Source organism: Asparagus officinalis, chromosome 3 (assembly GCF_001876935.1).
Source record: "Asparagus officinalis chromosome 3, Aspof.V1, whole genome shotgun sequence".
NCBI lineage: Eukaryota > Viridiplantae > Streptophyta > Magnoliopsida > Asparagales > Asparagaceae > Asparagus > Asparagus officinalis.
This window is the reverse complement of record NC_033796.1, coordinates 66,704,412-66,725,269: the sequence shown is the minus strand read 5'-3', so window position 1 is coordinate 66,725,269 and position 20,858 is coordinate 66,704,412. Positions and strand designations below refer to the sequence as shown.

The following is a 20,858-nucleotide window of genomic DNA, read 5'->3' as shown; positions in this document are numbered from 1 at the left end:
ATTGGCGTGGCGGTCGACTGCGTATCATGCACAGGTTATTTATGAACTTCTGTCTTGATCGAGGTCGACCGCGCTGGGCGCGGCGGTCGATCGTCGATCGCGGTCGACCGTGCGTGGGGAGCACATAGGAGCATGAAGTTCCTGTTCTCTATGCGGTCGACCGGGGTGGGCTTGGCGGTCGACCGCGAGTCAGTTTTTCTGCACTGTTCAGTTGTGCATTTGTCATGTGGCTGGAAAGATTTCTGAGTTATTTGGGGTTGTTAAACACTGAGAATTTTGTACATGAGTTGACTACAGACTAGAGACTTGTTTTATTCACCGAGACATGAGAGTGAATAGTGTATATATATATGCTTTTAGTTGTAATCTATTGCAGTCCATATGTTGGACACGTAGCTATTGTAGTCCATGTGTTGGACACCTATCTATTACGGCCTATGTGTTGGACCTTGATCATATAGTCCATGTGTGAGACATTTGCTTATTTCAGTCCATGTTTTGGACATGTAGCTTCACGGCCCATTTGTTGGACACCCATCATATATAGTCCATGTGTTGGACCTACCTCATATATAGTCCATGTGTTGGGCTTTATCATATTTCAGTCCATGTGTTGGACATTGGTTACATGCAGTCCATGCGTTGGACGTTCAGTGAATTTTGTCTTATCTAACATATGGTAGAGGAAGTTCAAGAGTTGAACAAGTATTCTGATAAATGATAGGATATTTTTGAGATAGTTCGAAATGAAGATTTTTCTCCAAGTTACAGTTGGATTTGAAAGTTAGCTATTTACAATATGAGCTTATAGGATGGTTGATACTTCCACGCACATGTTGTAAATTCCTAAGTATCAAACTACCATTTTTTAATTCAGATTTGATGTTCTGACTATCTATATGTATTATCAGTATTTTCTATCCAACTAGCCCTTCCCTTGGGGTTGGTTGAGATGTTACTCGCTATAGCGCTTTGACGCTCGTTGTTTCTCTACTTTCAGGTAACGAGCCAGGTGCACGGAGAGCCGTAGCTTGATGGATTTTGCTCGAGTTACTACTTATAGATATTTATTAGCAGATTATGTCACGGAGAGCCGTAGCTTGATGGATTTTGCTCGAGTTACTACTTATAGATATTTATTAGCAGATTATGTTTAGGACTCCATGACGACTTGGTTTATGAACATTGAGATGTTATTTCTTGTTTTGTAAAGGCAAGGTGACTTATTGTCATGTCCTTTGTTCTATGTTGGGACAGTTATACTCAGTTCAGATATTGTTCCTTTTTCCGAGATTCTTTTGATTTATATCAGTAGTGGTTATTTCTTTCAGATTATCTGTTATTTAATATTTTTGTCGTACTTTTTTTTTGCATGTTTGTATCTACACCCGTTATTGATTCTACTAGATAGATACTTATTGTGATGGTGAAACATGTTTTTGTATGGTGTAGTGCATGGCAGGTTTGACATTCTTGTTTTCACCTCGGACTGCAGCCTTGTTGAAACCAGGGGCGTTACAGTTAGTATCAGAGCTCTAGTTCTCATATCCTTAGGATCATCTTGTGTCGAGTCGTGGAGTTAGAATAGAGTTTCTTAAGATTCATGTATAGAGTCCGCTAGAAATTTCTAGAATGAGTGAGGACGTTATATACACGTATTCAAAAAATTATGATTTTTTATGATATTAAAAGCATTTGCGTGAATGATAAATGATACGAGATCTATATATGTTTTGCTTGAAGACTCATAAACCTTCTCTCATGTGCTCAGATGGCAGGACGCGGTAGACCTAGTACCCGGAGAACTGGTCAGGCAGAGCCACAACAGACTCCATCAGAGCCGTAGAAAGCTCCACCCGAGCCGCAGCAGGCTCCCCAATACTTGATAGACCTGATGGCTCCTATAGCTGCCAGGATGGCAGCTCTTGACACATACTCCTACCACCACCACCAGTAGTTCCACCACCGGTTGTACCAGCTTTTACAGTTACGGGTGGTTTTCAAGGGCGTTACAATTGGTATTGCAGGGGGTTTTAAGGGGAATGCACCAGCACCTACCCCACAAACAGTTGCAGATAGAGCAGTAGAGCAAGGGAATTGGCTCCGTCTGGTGGAGAGATACCAGAAGATGAGAGCACCGGAGTTTCAGGGATCATCAGATTCACTGGCAGCACATAAGTGAAATGACGATGTGAGTAACATTCTTGAGATATTGAATGTGACTTCAGTTCAGAAGCAGAGGCTAGAATCTTACAGTCTTAAAGGGGATGCGGGGAGATGGTATCGGTTGCAGTTTACTCCAGATCAGAGGATAACACTCACCTGAGAGGACTTCACCTGTTTCTTTGATGAGCAGTTTATCTCGTCCGTGGCACGGGCCGGGAAAGAGCTCGAGTTATTCAGATTATCTCAGGGGGACTTGTCGGTAGCAAACTTCGAGAGTAAGTTTATGAGCCTGCTTCATTTCACGGGCATGTGGCAGACCGGAGAGCACCAGGCTCAGATGTTTTTAGCAAGACTTCGCCCCAGTTTCATTAATACCTCATTTCTAGGAGGTTTTATTCAGTTTGGGAGGTAGCGGACGCTGCCATCTCTCAGAAGAATGAGTCAGCCTTGTTCTAGAAGGACAAAGAGGGAAACAACAAGGATAAGGGTAAGAACAAGAGATCATTTCTAGGGCCCCAGCAGTAGCAGCAAGACCCTCATAGGAGAGGACCTCAGCATGATTAGAGAGTGCTCCAGCAGCACAAGTTTCAGGGTGCATGTTATAACTGCCGTAGGATTGGGCATAAAGCATCAGAATGTCGCAGTGTACCAGCAGGAGCCCAGCAAAGGAGAGGGAAAAATCAGCAGCAGAACAGAGCCCATGGCCGAGGTCAGGGTCAGCAGGTGAGACTAGAGGCACCACCAGTGGTACCGAAGATTAAGGGGCAGAATCGTATAATGAAGGAGGTCCCTCAGGGATAGGTAGTTCCATATGCTCCACCTCCAGCAGCGGAGCAGGTTTAGGCCACCGGTAGGGTCTATGCAGTAGTCCCTCGTGATCATGGAGAGAGCGGGGCCGTAGTGGAGGTTACATTCTCAGTGAACTCTCTTCCAGCCCGTATTCTTTTCGATCCGGTAGCTTCACACTCTTTTATATCTTGTGCTTTTATGAGTAGACTCCAGCTAGTAGCTCAGCCTCTAGATACTCCTTTATCAGTTTCCACCCCTTTAGGTGAGATGTCGCTCTTGGAGAGCATTTGTAGGAGTTGTATTGTCAGCTTAGACAAGTCTGAATTTGTTATCGATGTGATAGTGTTGAGCATGTCAGAGTTCGATGTTATTCTGGGTATGGATTGGCTATCTTCCTACCATGTCAGTATTAATTATTTTACGAAAATAGTCAAATTGCGGGCGTCCGATGGGTCCGAGTTAGTTGTGGCAACCTCTCAGAGGAACTAGTTTGCAGAGTCATTACTGGCGTACATCGAGGAGGTGATGCTTCAGGAGCACAGTGTTGATATATGTGAGACTAGAGTCGTCTCGAATTATCAGGATGTCTTTCAGAACATACCTGGGTTACCTCCTATGAGAGAGGTTGAGTTTTGTATTGAGTTACAGCCGGGCACAGCCCCGATATCCCGAGCACCCTATCGCATGGCACCTGCTGAGATGAGAGAGCCACAGACCTAGTTGGATGAGTTGTTATCTCAAGGCTTTATTCGTAGGAGTCATTCTCTGTGGGTAGCGCCGATCCTCTTCGTGAACAAGAAGGATGGTAGTATGCATCGCCTAACGTGAGTTGAACAAGGTCACTATCCGGAATAGATATCCTTTACCTCGGATTAATGACTTGTTCGATCAGCTATAGGGAGCATAGTATTTCTCGAAGATTGATCTTCATTCTGGTTATCATTAGTTGCGGGTCCGGGAGATGGATATTCCCAAGACCACCTTTCTGACTCGATATGAGTCCTTCGAGTTTCTGGTTATGCCATTTGGGTTGACCAATGCAATAGCGGTATTCATGGATTTGATGAACCGGGTCTTCCGTCCATTTTTGGACCTGTTCGTGATTGTGTTTATCGATGATATTCTTATCTACTCGAGATCGGAGACAGAGCACGAGCAGCATCTACGTTTGACTTTGCAGACCTTACGTGAACATCAGTTATATGCTAAGTTTAGCAAGTGTGAGTTTTGGATTTCTGAGGTCAGGTTTCTTGGCCATATTGTCAGTAGAGAGGGCATAGCGGTATACCCAGCTAAGGTTTCAGCAGTGCTTGATTGGGAACCGCTGAAGACGGTTACCAAGATTTGTAGCTTTTTGGACTTAGCCAAATATTATAGGAAGTTCATTCAGGACTTCTTGAAGATTGTAATGCTACTTACAAGCCTTACGAAGAAGGATGTATAGTTCACTTAGAGCATGGAGTGCCAGAAGGCCTTTGATACCTTGAAGGCTAAGTTGACTACGACGCCGGTTCTTACTATTCTGAGCAGTGACAGGATGTTTTTTGTGTACACGGATGCATCATTAGCAGGTTTGGGAGGTGTTCTGATATAGACTCAGAGGGTAGTAGCATACATTTCTCGGCAGTTGAGGGTGCATGAGCAGAACTGCCCCACTCATGATTTGGAGTTAGCAGCGGTAGTATTCGCGCTGAAGGCGTGGAGACACTACTTATATGGAGTTTAGTTCGAGCTTTTCACAGACCATCAAAGTTTAAAGTACCTTTTTTCACAGAATGAACTTAATCAGAGGCAGCGGTAATGGATTGAGTTTATCAAGGACTACGAGTTTGCAATTTAGTTTCATCCGGGGAAGGCGAACGTCATGGCAGATGCTTTGAGTAGGAAGCGTTGACATCAGATTACGGCTTTGAGGTGCTCGTTGTATAAAGATCTTCTGACCCTTAGTCAGTTCGAGTTTACGCCAGAGATTGGTGGGACCAGCGCATACTTGGGAGCTATTTCAGTACAGCCATCTTGGAGGGACAGAGTAGTCAGAGCTCAGTTAGAGGACTCTTGGATTCAAATTCGGAAGGAAGAGATTACCAAAGAGCCCAAAGATGATTGGACCATTAGAGCAGATGGAGGACTTCGGATGAAGGGTTGATTAGTTATGCCTGCTAGTGTAGAACAGAAGAAGGAGTTGTTTGATAAAGCACATCGTACTCGATATACAGTGCATCCAGAAACCACCAAGATGTATAAGGACTTGAGGAGACACTTCTGGTGGAGTGGCATGCGTAGAGACATTTCAGATTATGTGGCTAAGTGTTTTACCTGTCAGCAAGTGAAGGCAAAGCACCAGAGACCAGCAGGGATACTTCAGCCTTTACCCATTCCAGAGTAGAACTGGGCGGACATTTCTATGGACTTCATTGTAGGGTTGCCGAAGTCGAAGAAGGGGAACGATTCAGTTTGGGTGATAGTGGATCGGTTGACAAAGTCGGTATATTTTATTCCAGTGAGGACCACTTATACCACCGAAACACATGAGAGGATATTTATTCGGGAGATAGTTTGACTTCACGGAGTTCCAGATACGATTGTATCAGATCAAGGATTAGTGTTTTCCTCACACTTTTGGAGGAGTTTCCAGGATACATACGGCATCAGGTTATTACATAGCAGTGTATTTCACCCTCAGACGGATGGCCAGACTGAGAGGGTGAACAAGGTGTTGGAGGACATGCTGAGGGCTTGTGTTATTGATTTCCAGGGCAGTTGGGACGATCATATTCCATTGATAGAGTTCACCTATAACAATAGTTACCAAGCGACGATTGGTATGGCTTCATATGAAGCATTGTACAGAAGGCCTTTTAGATCCCCTATATGTTGGGTAGAGCCGGAGGATAGCTTATTGCTTGGACCAGAGCTTGTGAGGCAGACTACCGAAAAGGTAGCATTGATTAGGGAGCGTATTCTAACCGCTCAGAGTCGACGGAAGAGTTATGTAGATCACAGACGACGACCTTTGGAGTTTCATGTGGGAGATTTTGTCATGCTGAAGGTATTGCCAATGAAGGGTGTGCAGCGGTTTGGTAAGCGGGGAAAGCTTGCCCCGAGATTTGTTGGCCCTTTTCAGATCGTTGAGCGTATTAGGGCTGTTTCTTATAGACTGGATCTTCTAGCATCGATGTCTAGTGTGCATGACGTATTTCACATCTCTATGCTCAAGAAGCACCTTCATGACGAGGAGAGACAGCGAGTATTAGATGCTCCGGAGATCGAGCTAGAGGACGATTTGACTACGATTGAGATCCCAGTTTGTATACTTTCTAAAGAGGACAAGAAGCTTAGAAATAAAGTGATTCCTTTGGTGAAAGTCAAATGGAACCAGAAAGGATATGAGGAGATTTCTTGGGAGTGCGAGGAGGATATGCGTCACGACTACCCATACCTGTTTGAGCAGGTAATTTGTTTGAACTTTGTTTTCTTATGATTTATGATGATTTTAGGAAAGTTGTATTTATCTTTAACACTAGAATGGGGGTATTAACACTTAATCCATAATCATTTGGGATACATGGTATATACATGGGGGGTTCCTTGTTTGGATTTTTCGCCCGACGTACTATTTCCATTTAGTTAGGGATTAAGGTGTGAATATTTACATTCTAGACTGTTAATCTTAAATACCGCTATGTTCATATCTGATAGTTATGTTATGAGAAGTTGTGATTTCCTCATATTATTAATGTTTGAGATGTAATTTCGGAATTTCGAGGACGAAATTCTTTTAAGGGGGGAAAATGTAAAGCCCCGTAGAATTAAATAAATGAGTTTTTATTATGAAATATATGTTTATATCATAGAGGAGTATGATAACAAGTGTTTGGGGATCAAACTAGTGAATTTTATACGAGAGAAATCAAGTGGTAAAGACCAGCACACGAATATATCATGCACATCAGAATATTACTGTACGGTCGACCACGCTGGGCACAACGGTCGACCGCACAATGGCCAGACTCAGGCTTAGCAGAATATTGTTGGGCGGTCGACCGCGATGGGCGTGACGGTCGACCGCACAGCAGTTGGACTCGTTTTCTCAGCCCATTTTGTTTTGGGCTTTGAGTCGGATTTGAGGGCTCATATATATATATATTATTTTATTCGGGAGAGCCTCCTCTTCATCACAGAGAACCCTAGCAGCCTCCCCCTACCCTCTTGCAAACCCTAGCTTATTCTTTGGGGGCTTTTAGAGGATTTCAAGGAGTCCGAGCGAGATCCAGTGGCGTTCAGCGAAGGAGAACCTTCTCACGACCTTACCACAACTTTTCATCACCCCTCAAGCGAGCTTCATCTCGCCCAACTCTGCACTCAGTTTTCAAATGCTTTTAAACGATCTTTTCATATGATTTTATGAGCCTAACATGCTAGTTTGAGTATAAAAAGTTGATCTTTATGTTGTATATAGCAAAAGAACATGTTTTCAGTTAATAAAGATCACTCATGTTTTTCCTAAGGGCAGATCAAGACCTGGTGGTTAGTCTAATAAAAGTTTTGAAAGAAAAGTGATTGTTTTCGAAGGTTTCGACACATATTTGCATGTTTTAAATTTATTTCTTTTGTCTATAGTGATTAGACTGTTTATATCATGTTCCAGATATACTAGATCACATGTATAGGGTTGCTAGTACATATAAACATCACACACGAAGATCGAGATCGAAATCAGATAGAAAAAAAACCTAGAAATAGGATTTTTGTTGCTCCGCGGTCAACCGCGGTTGGCGTGATGGTCGACCGCGTATTGTGTACAGGTTATTTATGAGCTTCTATCTTGATCGAGGTCGACCGCGCTGGGCGCAGTGGTCGACCGTCGATCGTGGTCGACCGTGCGTGGCGTGACAGTCGATAGTTGGGAGCACAGAGGAGCAGGATGTTCCTGCTCTCTGTGCGGTCGACCGGGGTAGGCTCGGTGATCGACCACGAGTCAGTTTTTCTGTACTGTTTAGTTGTACATTCGTCGTGTGGCTGGCAAGATTTCTGGGTTATTTAGGATTGTTAAACACTGAGAATTTTGTACATGAGTTGACTACAGACTAGAGACTTGTTTTATTCACCGAGACATGAGAGTGAATAGTGTATATATATGCTTTTAGTTGTAATCTATTGCGGTCCATGTGTTAGACACGTAGCTATTACAGTCCATGTGTTGGACACCTATCTATTACGGCCCATGTGTTGGACCTTGATCTTATAGTCCATGTGTGGGACATTTGCTTATTTCAGTCCATGTTTTGGACATGTAGCTTCACGACCCATCTCTTGGACACCCATCATATATAGTCCATGTGTTGGACCTACCTCATATATAGTCCATGTGTTGGGCTTTATCATATTTCAGTCCATGTGTTGGACATTGGTTACATGTAGTCCATGTGTTGGACATTCAGTGAATTTTGTGTTATCTAACATATGGTAGAGGAAGTTCAAGAGTTGAACAAGTATTCTGATATCTGATAGGATATTTTTGAGATAGTTCGAAATGGAGATTTTGCTCCAAGTTATAGTTGGATTTGATAGTTAGCTATTTACAATATGAGCTTATGGGATGGTTGAGACTTCCACGCACATGTTGTAAATTCCTAAGTATCAAACTACCATTTTTAATTCAGATTTGATGTTCTGACTATCTATATGTATTATCAGTATTTTCTATCCAACTAGCCCTTCCCTTGGGGTTGGTTGAGATGTTACTCGCTATAGCGCTTTGACGCTCGTTGTTTCCCTACTTTTAGGTAACGAGCCATGTACACGGAGAGCCGTAGCTTGATGGATTTTGCTCGAGTTACTACTTATAGATATTTATTAGCAGATTATGTCACGGAGAGCCGTAGCTTGATGGATTTTGCTCGAGTTACTACTTATAGATATTTATTAGCAGATTATGTTTAGGACTCCATGACGACTTGGTTTATGAACATTGAGATGTTATTTCTTGTTTTGTAAAGGCAAGGTGCCTTATTGTCATGTCCTTTATTCTATGTTGGGACGGTTGTACTTAGTTCAGATATTGTTCCTTTTTCTGAGATTCTTTTGATTTATATCAGTGGTGGTTATTTCTTTTAGATTATCTATTGTTTAATATTTTTGTCGTACATTTTCTTTTGCCTGTTTGTATCTACACGCGTTATTGATTCCACTAGATAGATACTTATTGTGATGGTGAAACATGTTTTTGCACGGTGTAGTGCATGGATGGTTTGACATTCTTATTTTCACCTCGGACTACAGCCTTGTTGAAACTAGGGGCGTTACATTCAAAAATCCCGCCCTCTCTAATTTCCAGCCCCCTCTAAAATCCCTAACCCTAATATCTGTTCTCTCCATTCTCTCCAGTAGCCGCGAACTTTGTGCATCCTTCCTCCCTATCTCCTTCCCTTGTGTTACATTACATCACCTTCTCCTTTCTTCTCCTTCCTCCCCCAATCGCTTTCGTCATACGTCAAAAACCAACGTAAGTGCTCGATCAACCTATTTTCTTGCCTGTTTTATTTTTATTCGTAGTTCTCTCATTATAAATATAAAGCCTGGCTCTATTCAATCTTATTATTGCATAAAACTTCCTCAAGCTTAATTAATTAACCTCTGACAATGGGATCCATGTCTAACTTTAACCAGCAGCAGGGCTCGATCCCCAAGAGTTTGAGCTTTGATCACCTGTTTGATCTTCAATTTCGTCGGTGAAGAGAGTGCCATCAGCGTCAAATCTGAGGTCGAGATCATCGATGGGATCGGAGAAGGGGATGCCGAAGAAACCAGATCCTAAGATTGTTCGTGCTGCTGCTGGTTACGTCCTTGAGGATGTGCCTCACGTGACTGATTATATCAAGGATCTTGCTTTATTTTTAATTTTAATTAAAAATATTTTTTTTGGGTTTTTCCTTTGTTGTTGTTGGTGAGTTGATGCCTGTTAATAATTACAAATTAGAAGCTGTGGTATTTGATATTTAACTTTGCTTAAAGTGGAGCTTTTATCATGTTCCATTAATCTTGGTTCTTGTAATTTTGAGTGTGATAGCAGATAGCTTACACAATATTTCTAATCACCCTTGGAACTTTTCCCCCCTCCTTTTATTTTTTAATGAGTTTTGGCTCATCCATTTGTTATTTTCTTTTGACAAACTTATCCCAACCCGCTGCAAGATAATCCAGCATATTCAGTGGTGAAGTATGCACCCGTCTAATTCATAATTCGAGGTGAGATTTTGCTTGATTTTTATTCTATTGCATTCAGCTCAAGTCTCTGTAAATCTATAACTCAATTGGTTCTTAAACAACTTATTATGATATTCCAATTGTAAACTCAGATGATGCTGAACATGATTTACCTTACAACAACTTCAAAATGTAACATGCTTTGATGATAGAGGAAAAGTTTTTAGGCTAAATTTTAAATGAATTTGAACGCTATGATGATAGAGGAAAAGTTTTTTTTTAATTGTGTAATTTGATAGTTCTTTATTTCCTTTTGGTATGCTGTGATATCTAGTTTGTTCATAGAGTAGAAATTGGAGTGACTATAGTTTTGTGTATGGACAAGTGTTTGTCTATTTTACTGAGAATTTATTTAAATTTTCCTCTGTTTTAATACAAAATCTTGTGGAAGAGCCACTTTCATGATTTCTTTTTAGCTTATGTTTTTTCATTTTATGGGAAAGGAGCACAGGGGCTCTACTTGTATATATGACGTGACATATATGTATTTATTATGATATTTTTGGTATATATATCTTATATGGAGTGATAATCTTTTCAGGTTAGAGGAGGTACTCCCGTAGGGAGCAGCAGTACGATACGACGTTCTAATGCAGACGACGCTGATAACAAGGATGTCGACAACGACAAAGATGATAACGAGGAGTGAGCGAGACTTGTGTTAAGTCATATTATGACTTTTGAATTTTACCTATATGTAATATATTTGTGATTTTACTACGTAGTGAATGAATATTATTTGAGCATGCGAGATGTATTGTGATTGTGATTATATGATGAGTATTATTCGATATTGTGGATTGACGGATGAAATTGGATGAGTATTCATTTGGAATGTGAATGTATATCATGGTTGATTTTATGATATATTGTTAAATATTATCATTTAATTGATGTCGATACAGGCTATATGTGTATTCTCGTATGTGAGGTTACTAGAAAAGTAAAAAAAAAAATTGCGTAATTATATACATTAGCGACGGATTTTCCTGTCGCCAATGCACATTAGCGACATATTTCCCCATTGCCATTGCACATTGGCGATGGAAAGATTGTCGTCACCAATAAATATTATCGACGCGGTGCATTCCGTAGCCAATAAACATTGGCGACGGACAACACGCCGTCGCCAATGTGTTTTGGCGACGGCAATCTCGTAGTCGCCAAAACACATTGGCAACAGAAAGCACCCCGTCGTTGATGTTTATTGGCGATAACAATCTCACCATCTCCAAAACACATTCGCGACAGAAAGCACCCCGTCGCCAATGTGTTTTAGTGACAGCGGTAAACCCGTCGCCAATGTTACCCGTCACCAATACCTCTCCGTCGCCAATGTACATGTGCGACGGATGACCCCGTCGCTAATGTGTATTGGCGAGGGGATTATTGGTGATGGACAATTGCGCGTCACGAATGTGCATGCGTGACAGATTTGACTGCATTAGCAACGAATTTCCCCGTCGCCAATGCTCTATTTTTTACTAGTATACAAATAAGTGTCGGATCAAAACGATGCAAAAATCAACACAAACAGTTGATTTTAGCCTTGAACTATCGATGGTCATGAGGTACCATCGATAGTCTCATCAATTCATCGATGGAAAGTAGTAAACAATTGGAGAAATAGAAACTACAAATCAAAGTATCAATGGTCTATTGTCAACCATCGATGATCAAGAGGATCATCAATGGGCTATAGTTAAAAATTAGTGAATTTCATAAATCAGAATATATACAATCGATAGACTACAGTCAACCATCGATTATCATCATCAACCATCGATGATCGTGATCAGCCATCAATGATTGCGATGCGTTTTGGAAGTTTGATTTAATCTTAGTCATTCCTCGCGACCCGTTTGATCTCTTAGTTGGACTTTGATCTAGGAATGTCTTTCCTATCCTATCAATGCATATTTAAGAGGAGATAGAAATCATATTAAATAACGAAGAGAAAAAAGAAAAAGGAGATATCAAATTCTATGGTTTTGAGAGAGAATTTGTTTTGAGATCTTAATCCCCATAACCTTGTTCAACTTCTTCTCGTCATGCTCAATATCAGAGGATTGTTTTAGCAAGAGGAAATGCCCTTTGTGTTCAACTAAAACTTGCTTCTTCATGGATATTCAGCACCAACATTTGATGATTATGATCAACCATTGATGATCACGATGGGTTTTGGCAGATTTTTAGATTTAATGTTAGTCGTTCCTCGACCCATTTGATCTCCTATTTGGACTTTGACCTAGGAATATCTTTCCTGTCCTATCAAGGTATATTTAAGAGGAGATAGAAGTCATATTAAACAACAAAGAGAAAAAAGAAAAGGAGAGATCAAATTCTAGGATGTTGTGAGAGAATTCGTTTTGAGATCTTAATCCCTAGAGCCTAGTTCAACTTCTTCTTGTTGTGCTCAATATCGGAGAATTGTTTAAGCAATAGGAAGTGCCCTTTGTGTTTAACTACAACTCGCTTCTTCACGGATCTTCACCATTAAAGTTTTGGAGAGCGATTTACTTAAAGGAATGCAAGATCTTTTTAATTGTACTTTAATTATTTTGGGTTGGTTTTATATTTTAAACTTGTGAGTTTTATGGCGTACTCAAGCCGTGGTAATTAAGGGTTCGCTTACTCAAGCTAGGTGAATGGAGGGTGGCTAGCTAGGACTAAATTTCTTCTGAACATTATAAGGAGTTTGGTATTTCGACTGGTTTTTGGTAGATTCGAGTGTCCTACCTATAAAACTGATTAAATTGGGTTGTATCATAACTCCAATCATAGTGAAGAAATGCCATTCACGAGAAGGAAGAGTGGATGTAGGATTTTTTATCCAAACCGCTATAAAAATCTCGTGTGTTCCTGTGTTGGTAACTTTCAATTATTTACATACTTTATTTTCGCTGCATATTCTAGGTTTAGTCAAAAAATTATAGCAATCCTATTGTAATGACCGTGAACTTTTAATACTAGTTAAAATAATTTTTTGGTATTTTAAAATATTTAATTATTATTTTTAAAAGAGTATTTGTATTTTTCTCGATTTTCTAGAATTTTCTTTAATTAAAAAGTCCACATTTTATAATTATTTAAATAATTTTGATATTTATAAATTAACTTAGTGCAGTAAAAATTTCTGGAATTAATCTGTTGTGTTATCGATACTATTACGTATTATTTTGAATAACACGTTGTATTATTTTTACTATTACGTATTATTTCGTATAACATATTATAATAATATTATGTATTGTTTTGTATAACTTGTTGCATTATTACTATTATTGCATACTATCTATCTTATTAGCATAATTGGTATATTTTATTGTATAGATAATTTTCCTATAATTATTTTATTTTAAATGTAAGTAATTATATTTTTTTTATTAATTATTCTCTTTTAATTGTATAATTTATTGTATTATTTCTACTGCTGCATATTATCGGTTGTATTAGTACAACTGGTATGTTTTATTGTGTAGATAATTCTTCTATAATTATTTGTTTTTAAATGTAAGTAATTATATTTTATATTAATTATTCTCGTTTAATTATACAATTTATTGTATTATTACTATTGTTGTATATTATCTGTCGTATTAGCATAACTAGTACGTTTTAATGTGTAAATAATTTTCACATAATTATTTAATTTATTTCATAATTAATATTATTTTTAATTATTTTTCAAACCCCTAATTCAACTATATATATATACATCTGTTTCATGCTGTTCACTACTCAGCCGCCAGCCTCTTCTCTCTCTCTCTTCTGTCTCTCTCTCTCTCTCGTCTAATCTCTGCTCTCTCTCTCTCATCTCTCTCTCTCTCTCTCTTCTCTTTCCCCCTTCTCTCTCCTTTCTGCCTTCTCCTCCGCGACAACCCAGGCAGGCGCACGCCAAGCCCCGATGGCACCCTCATCATCCTCTTCTTCTCTCCCTTTCGGCTCCTCCGACGGAAGCGCCTAGCCGCGAACCCCTTCACCACAGTCCCTCTCCCACCTCATCTCTTCCTGCCTCTAGTGTCAGACAGCAACGCCGACCGTCCCTCCCCACACACTTCCTCTCGCGCCTTCCCTCAACTTTCTCCAGCGCCTCGCAACTCACCCCTCGTCGCCCTTGACTGCTCACACTACAGCCACCCGACCACCACCTGCCAACTGCCTTGCACCACCACACGCACCCCAGCCCCTTCACTACTCCATCCTCCCCCTGAGCTCAAGACACCGGCCTCCTCCCCACGCTGTTGTCTGCCTTCCAAGCCTCAGATCCGACCGCTGCCGCACTCCACGCGCTGCGGCCGAGCCTCCACCAAACTCCCTCAGATCTGTGCGCCATCCCCCCCTACCACTACCCACTAACCCATACCTTACACGACAGTCGTGCCCCCCTTAGGCATCTCAAATTGCCTATGAGAGCCAACACACAACTCGAAGCAAAGAGTGGACGAGTCAAGAAAGTTTACCCAATTAGCATGCGTGCGTCGTTCAACACACGCGCGTCAATCAGCTCGCGTGAGTTGGTCAACACGCGCACGTCAATCAGCTCGCGCGCATCAGTCAACATGCGCACGTTAATCAACTTGCGTGCATCGGTCAACACGCACACGTTAATCTGTTTGCGCGCGTCAGTCAACACGCGCGCGTTAACCAGCTCGCATGCGTCGGTCAACACGCGCGCGTCAACCAGCTCGCGTGCGTCGGTCAACACGCACGCATCAATCAGCTCGCGTGTGTCGATCAACACACGCACATCAATCAGCTCACGTGTGTCGGTCAACACGCACGCGTCAATCAGCTCGCGCGCGTTAATCAGCTCGCGCGCGTCAATCAGCTCGCGTACGTTGGTCAACACGCACGCGTCAATCAGCTCGCGTACGTCGATCATCATGTACACGTCAATCGGTTCACACGCGTCGGTCAACACTCTCGTGTTAGTCAGCTCGCATTCGTCAATAAGTCTATGCGAAGCGTGCAAGCCAACGAGTCTACCAAATACACAAAACGGCAAAAAGAACAAGTTTCGGAAAGTAAAGCGCTAAAAAAAGGAGTTTGACGGAGGCGCCGGACCCGCGCTTGGATCTGTCCGACCCCCGCGAGCACGGGTCGGATATGTTCGACCTGCACAAGCGCGGGTCGGATCTGGCCTACCCCTACCCCCGCAGGTGTCGCGCAGTTCGGAGCCTGAAACTCGTTTTCGACGGTTTCAAAGCGGTTTTCACGGGATTTATTTGTTCCAGGGGTTCCTAACTGACTTGATATCATCCACAAACATGGTTAGGCCGTTATTGACTGATGATAAAACCAAATCACTCATTCTTATCCAAATACCCACATCCGATGCCTATAAATATAAGCCTAAGGACTCCATTTTACGGATTTGGAATTTTATCAAGAGGACGAGGTGCTGGTGGATTGAGGAGTCAAGGAGCACAAAATTTTAGTGAAGGCTAGCGAGATGTCGGCGAACTTCAGCATAAAGAGGAAGGTTTTCGAAGGATCCGCGCCCGTATTTCCCCCCGTCCGTTCCTTAAGATTAGGCTTTGTCTTAATCTCGAGAAGAGCTACTGATTTTGCTTGGTCGATTTTAGCGCTTCAAGCGAATACTTCCTTAGTGTAGTAGGAGCTCTGTCAATTTTCTGGCAACCGGATCTGATTCGCAGTCGTCCACGGATATCGACATCCCCGGCACAGGCGAAGACACCCATGCAAGCAGGAGTTGATAAACAGTTCTTGCGTTTATTTTCAAGAGAGCTGTAATTTTTATTTTTGTTATTTGAATTCATTTGTAAATGCTTGAAGTTTTAATGAAATCGATAATGAAGACGACTTTCGACGAAAACACTCCCCAACTCAGATCGGCACCATCGAACCCATTGCCGATGTCACCGACAGCCGCAACAACCCCCGCTGCTCCGTTCACGCCCACGAACCTGAGACAAGATTCCTATTCTCGATTCTCGTTTAGTTTCGTGTTAATTATTTTGTTATTGTAAATTAATTATGTGCAAGATCCCTCTTGCTCAAATCTGAGTTTCAAGATTTATTATACATTATATGCATATTTTGACTGTATTGTGATTAGTTGTAGTTTTAAATTATGATATAATCATCTACGCACGATAGTATGATAAGTATTTAAAGGAAAATTATTTTGTAGAAAGGGTTATTTTGAGATGTTTTTAGAATTATTATGATGAGAAAAGAATTTATTTGGAAAAAGGGGTTGGTTTTGAATAATTATTAAAATAGATAATTTAAAATAATTTATTTTGGAAAATAGGTTATTTTGAATTGTTAAACTATTTTGAGAAAAGATTATTTTGGAATAATTATTATGATTTAAAGGAATTTTATTTTGAAAAAGAATTATTTATTTTGGAATTAATTAATTTATGATCTTATTTTGGTGGTTGTAGATTGCGACATGTCATGTGCAAAATAATCATGGTTTTCAATTTCCTTTTAACCATAGTTGTATTAGGTGTTAACTAGCTGCGAATAATTTTAATGAGTAACTTAGAAGTTCGAATAACAATATATTAATGAAATCGGACTACATGCATGTTTTTACTATTCATGATTACATTTCATGTTTTATAATTTTTATTTTAATATATTCGATATGCCATGATGTTGTTGCATAGAATTAGTTTTATTTATTATTTCTTATTGTGTTTGAGAACTCTTAGTAGTTCATGACTTAGTGGCCTTGTGCGTCATGAATAAGACTTAGTGATATGTGTGTGTACGTTGACTGAATTTAGGAGGTGGACCAGAGATCTAGTTCAAGTTATGATTGTTGACTTAGAAAAGCAAGAAGAGTTAGGATGGGGAAGTCTTAGTTCATGTGATCGGATGTGACTGTTGATGTATCTTCCAGACTCGCACCAGTAAATTTGTGTAGTCACTAGGGTTGGTTTGTTGGGCTAAAGTGAATTCGTGTAGTCACTTTAGTCAGTAAAAATCGTGTAGTCACCCGAGTCCTGCTTGAGTTCGGACCAGGCCGGAATCGGATTGTGTATAGTTCTACGACCAATTCGTGTAGCGGTATTAGATGCATGTAGGAGATTTGTGAACAGTCAGTTATCCGATGATATGAGCATTAACTCTATGTGAGATGTCAACCAGTGAGTTTTAGGATGGCTAGTATTCAACCCGGTTACCATATGCAGTTAGCTTTATGTTTATCATGTTTTAGTAGTGAATTTGCATGTTAATTTTGATGGATTTCCAGTTGCACGTTTCTTTGTCATTGCTGTTGTCGTATCATTTTTCGCATTGGGTTTTCGTTCGTTCTTTTCTTTTATGGGGTCTTGCCGTGTGTCATGCACGCTGACGTATACCTGTTTTCTGTGGTGTACGTCAGATTTAGGAGACGGATGGCCTTAGTTTAGAATCGTATAGGAGCCAGAGGATTCTCAACACGAGTGCCTTACAGACAGAGCAGAAGAAAAAGTCGAAGCTTAGTTTTTCTTTTATTAGTTGATGGTCTTAGTTTACTTTTATAGTATTTCCGTTCTATTTCCATTGGACGATGTATTTTTATATTTCTCCAGTATTCAGTTGTTCAGTTTTGTATAAGGGCATGTTGACCCGAATATTATGTCTTGGATGATATTCACTTATGATATGGATATACTGTTCTGAGTTGTTTATTATATTCTCGATATCTGTGATCGGGAACCTGTGCCTTTGTATTTATTTCTTGACGCTTAGCGTATTAGGTTGAGGAGAAATGTTTATTTTTATTTATTCTCCTTAATCTAATACGTCGCGGGCTTGTTCACGTTCCGATTCCCCGGTATTTTAGGAAGCGGGGCGTGACACCTATTCAACCCCCTTTAGGCTTGCATTCCAATTCCAACAAGTCGTAACAGAGTCTCGTTATCCATATTTTGGTATCACAACCTAGGGTAGAGATGTCAAGCCTTACCATCACTGTAGCTTTTCTTGAAGGACACACTGTCAACCAACACTCACTTTTTGATTGCACCAATTACACATATTGGAAAGCAAGTATGAAAGTTTTTTTTCGTTGTTTACTGAGGTAGATGGTGTTACAGTTGCTCTACCTAAAGATAAGTGGACTCTAAAATATAAGCAAACTTACTCGCATAATTCAAAACTCATGAATGCTTTACATTGCTCTCTTACTACTAAAGAATTTAACCGTATTTTAAATTATACTATTGTGTAGAAAATTTGGAAAACACTTGAAGTCACACACGAAGAAACTTTAAAATTTAAGGAGGCAAAGCTTGCAATGCTGGTAAGCAAATATGAGAATTTCAAAATGAAGGCCTCAGAGAGCATACATGAGATATTCACACGTTTTATCATTATTGTTAATAAATCAAAAGATTTAGGGAAGGAGTACGATAACAAGGAGTTAGGCAGAAAAATACTTCGTTCTCTATCTAAGGATTAGGAAGCAAAGGTAATGACAATAGAAGAACTTCAAAAAAAATTTAACCTTTCACTTCATGATTTTGTAGGCAATCTCATAACATAAAAAGTCCGACTGAAAGAGAGAGAAGCCGTCTCAGAAGAAGATTCATGGAAGAAGTCATTAGCCTTTAGAACAAAACATGAGAAATCCCGATCAAAGAAGGAGTAGTTAAGGTCGAGTTCCAAAGACAAGGATCATAAAACTGTTATAGACTACAAATCTTTCCTTAAGTCAAAGGATGGCCAAAAATTCCTACAAGACAAACAAGATCACTATATAAATAAGGTAAATAAATATACTTCTAGTGGTTCTCATACTAAATTAATTTATTTTTCAATGAAGGAAACCCTGCAACCGGAAAAAGAATTACCCTTTGGACAAAAAGAACTATAAAGGAAAGGACAAAAGTTTTGAAACGACTACTTGGTAAGACTCAGAGAGTAGTTTGAGTGATGATGACAAAAAAGCACACGTATGTCTTATCAGAACAGGCGCATTATTTTCAGATTCAGATCAGATTAACTCAAGTGATTCTGATGGTAAGTATTTGGATGAAGAAGTATATCCTTCTTATGATGAGCTTTATTCTAAGTAATAAAGAAATGTTAATTCATTTGGAAAATATTTCTTATAGATATGAAGAAACTAAAAAGAAGAATATAAACTTGAAGAAAGAAAGTAAACTTTTTTCAAAGAAAGTTGAATTTTCCTCTTCAAATTTGAATTCTTTTGATACAACGTCTTTTGAGTACACAAAATGTTCTGAACTATAAAATAAAATTTTTCTTGTTTATCTAAGAAATTTAAAAACAATCAATATGAAAAAGAAGAACTTGTTACTAAAATAAGTGAGTTATATTGTGATTTGTCATCAAAATAAATTAAGTTTGAAATTTGATGCACTATAATTGTTTCTGAAAATGAACAACTAAAGTCCAAAATTAGTGATTTGAAAAGAAATCGTGAAGAATTTTTCATTGGGTTCAAAAGGTCTTAATATGGTTCTTTCTGATCAATGATTTACAAAAGCTAAAACTGAACTTGGTTATTCATATTCTGAAAAATATAAAAAGTTTTAACCTTCTTTTGTAAAGGGTAATAATCCTTGTTTTGATCCTATTCCCAATGGAACTTATCATTGTATATACTCATTATATGGAAGAAATAGACATGTTTTGATGAGTTGTCATATGGGGTATAGGGTTAGAAGAGTCAAAATAAATTTAGATACCAAAAGACCTTATTGCTAACCAATGTGGACCTATGTGGATACCTATGTCACACTTGTCTGCCTTTCTGTAGGTTTATAGGACGATCGATGATTGAGGCAACACACCGTGATTGCTTACATTTTTACATTATCAAAATCTAATCCTCGATCTGTATGCATATGAGATCATGAGGATAAGTTTCAGATATATTCTATAACCTTTACTCATCATCTATATATGCAGTTGATGCCTGAGTTATACTAGCATGTACTAAGTTTTATTTGCTTTCACTGCATATCATTTTAGTTAGTATCCATATGCATGATCACTTGATTTATTGTATGTACACAGTTTTTTGTTTTTTCTTTCTTATTGACTCTTTATTTGTTTTTTCTTAATTTTTGGTCATTTTTATATATTAAAAATAAAATAAAAAATTTTCTTTCTTTATTTTTTGTCTTCTCATGAAAAATAAAAACAAAATAAAATTTTATTTTTTTATTTAAAAACTTGAATATACCTATGTATATGCTTTTACATGAAATATTTAGTTATGGTCATCTATTGTTACAAAGACATGAGTGTATCATATTGGTTCACATCTATCTATGTTATATGGGAACACGTAGGTTTGCATATTTTATTGATAAACATTATGATTTACAATATTCTTTAAATTACTTTTCACATCTTAGTATTATCGTATCATGTTTAGTCTTGTGAAAGTAAGAATAAAGATTTTTATATGTCGTTCATAGAGTAAGAATAAAGATTTTTATATTATCTTATCATGTTTAGTCTTGTGAAAGTAAGAATAAAGATTTTTATATGTCGTTCATAAAGTATTCTTGGATATATCAAAACAAGCTTGAGTTCGATCTTTATTTGAACATGGAACCATAATGTTATTAATGTACAAAGTATAAATGAGCTATAAAACATCAAGAATAAGAGTGTATTTATAAAAAAAAAGATTG

The 20,858-nt window shown here is 39.1% G+C and overlaps 1 long non-coding RNA gene across 2 annotated transcripts; it reads left to right on the top strand.

Annotated features, from left to right (window-relative positions):
- On the top strand, nt 9,354–10,993 carry LOC109832325. 2 transcript variants are annotated; one of them, XR_002244707.1, is made up of 3 exons: nt 9,354–9,460; nt 9,628–10,203; nt 10,763–10,993. It is a non-coding gene; the product is annotated as an uncharacterized LOC109832325 (long non-coding RNA). The 2 variants fall into 2 exon arrangements; XR_002244706.1 differs by having other exon boundaries at nt 9,625–10,203.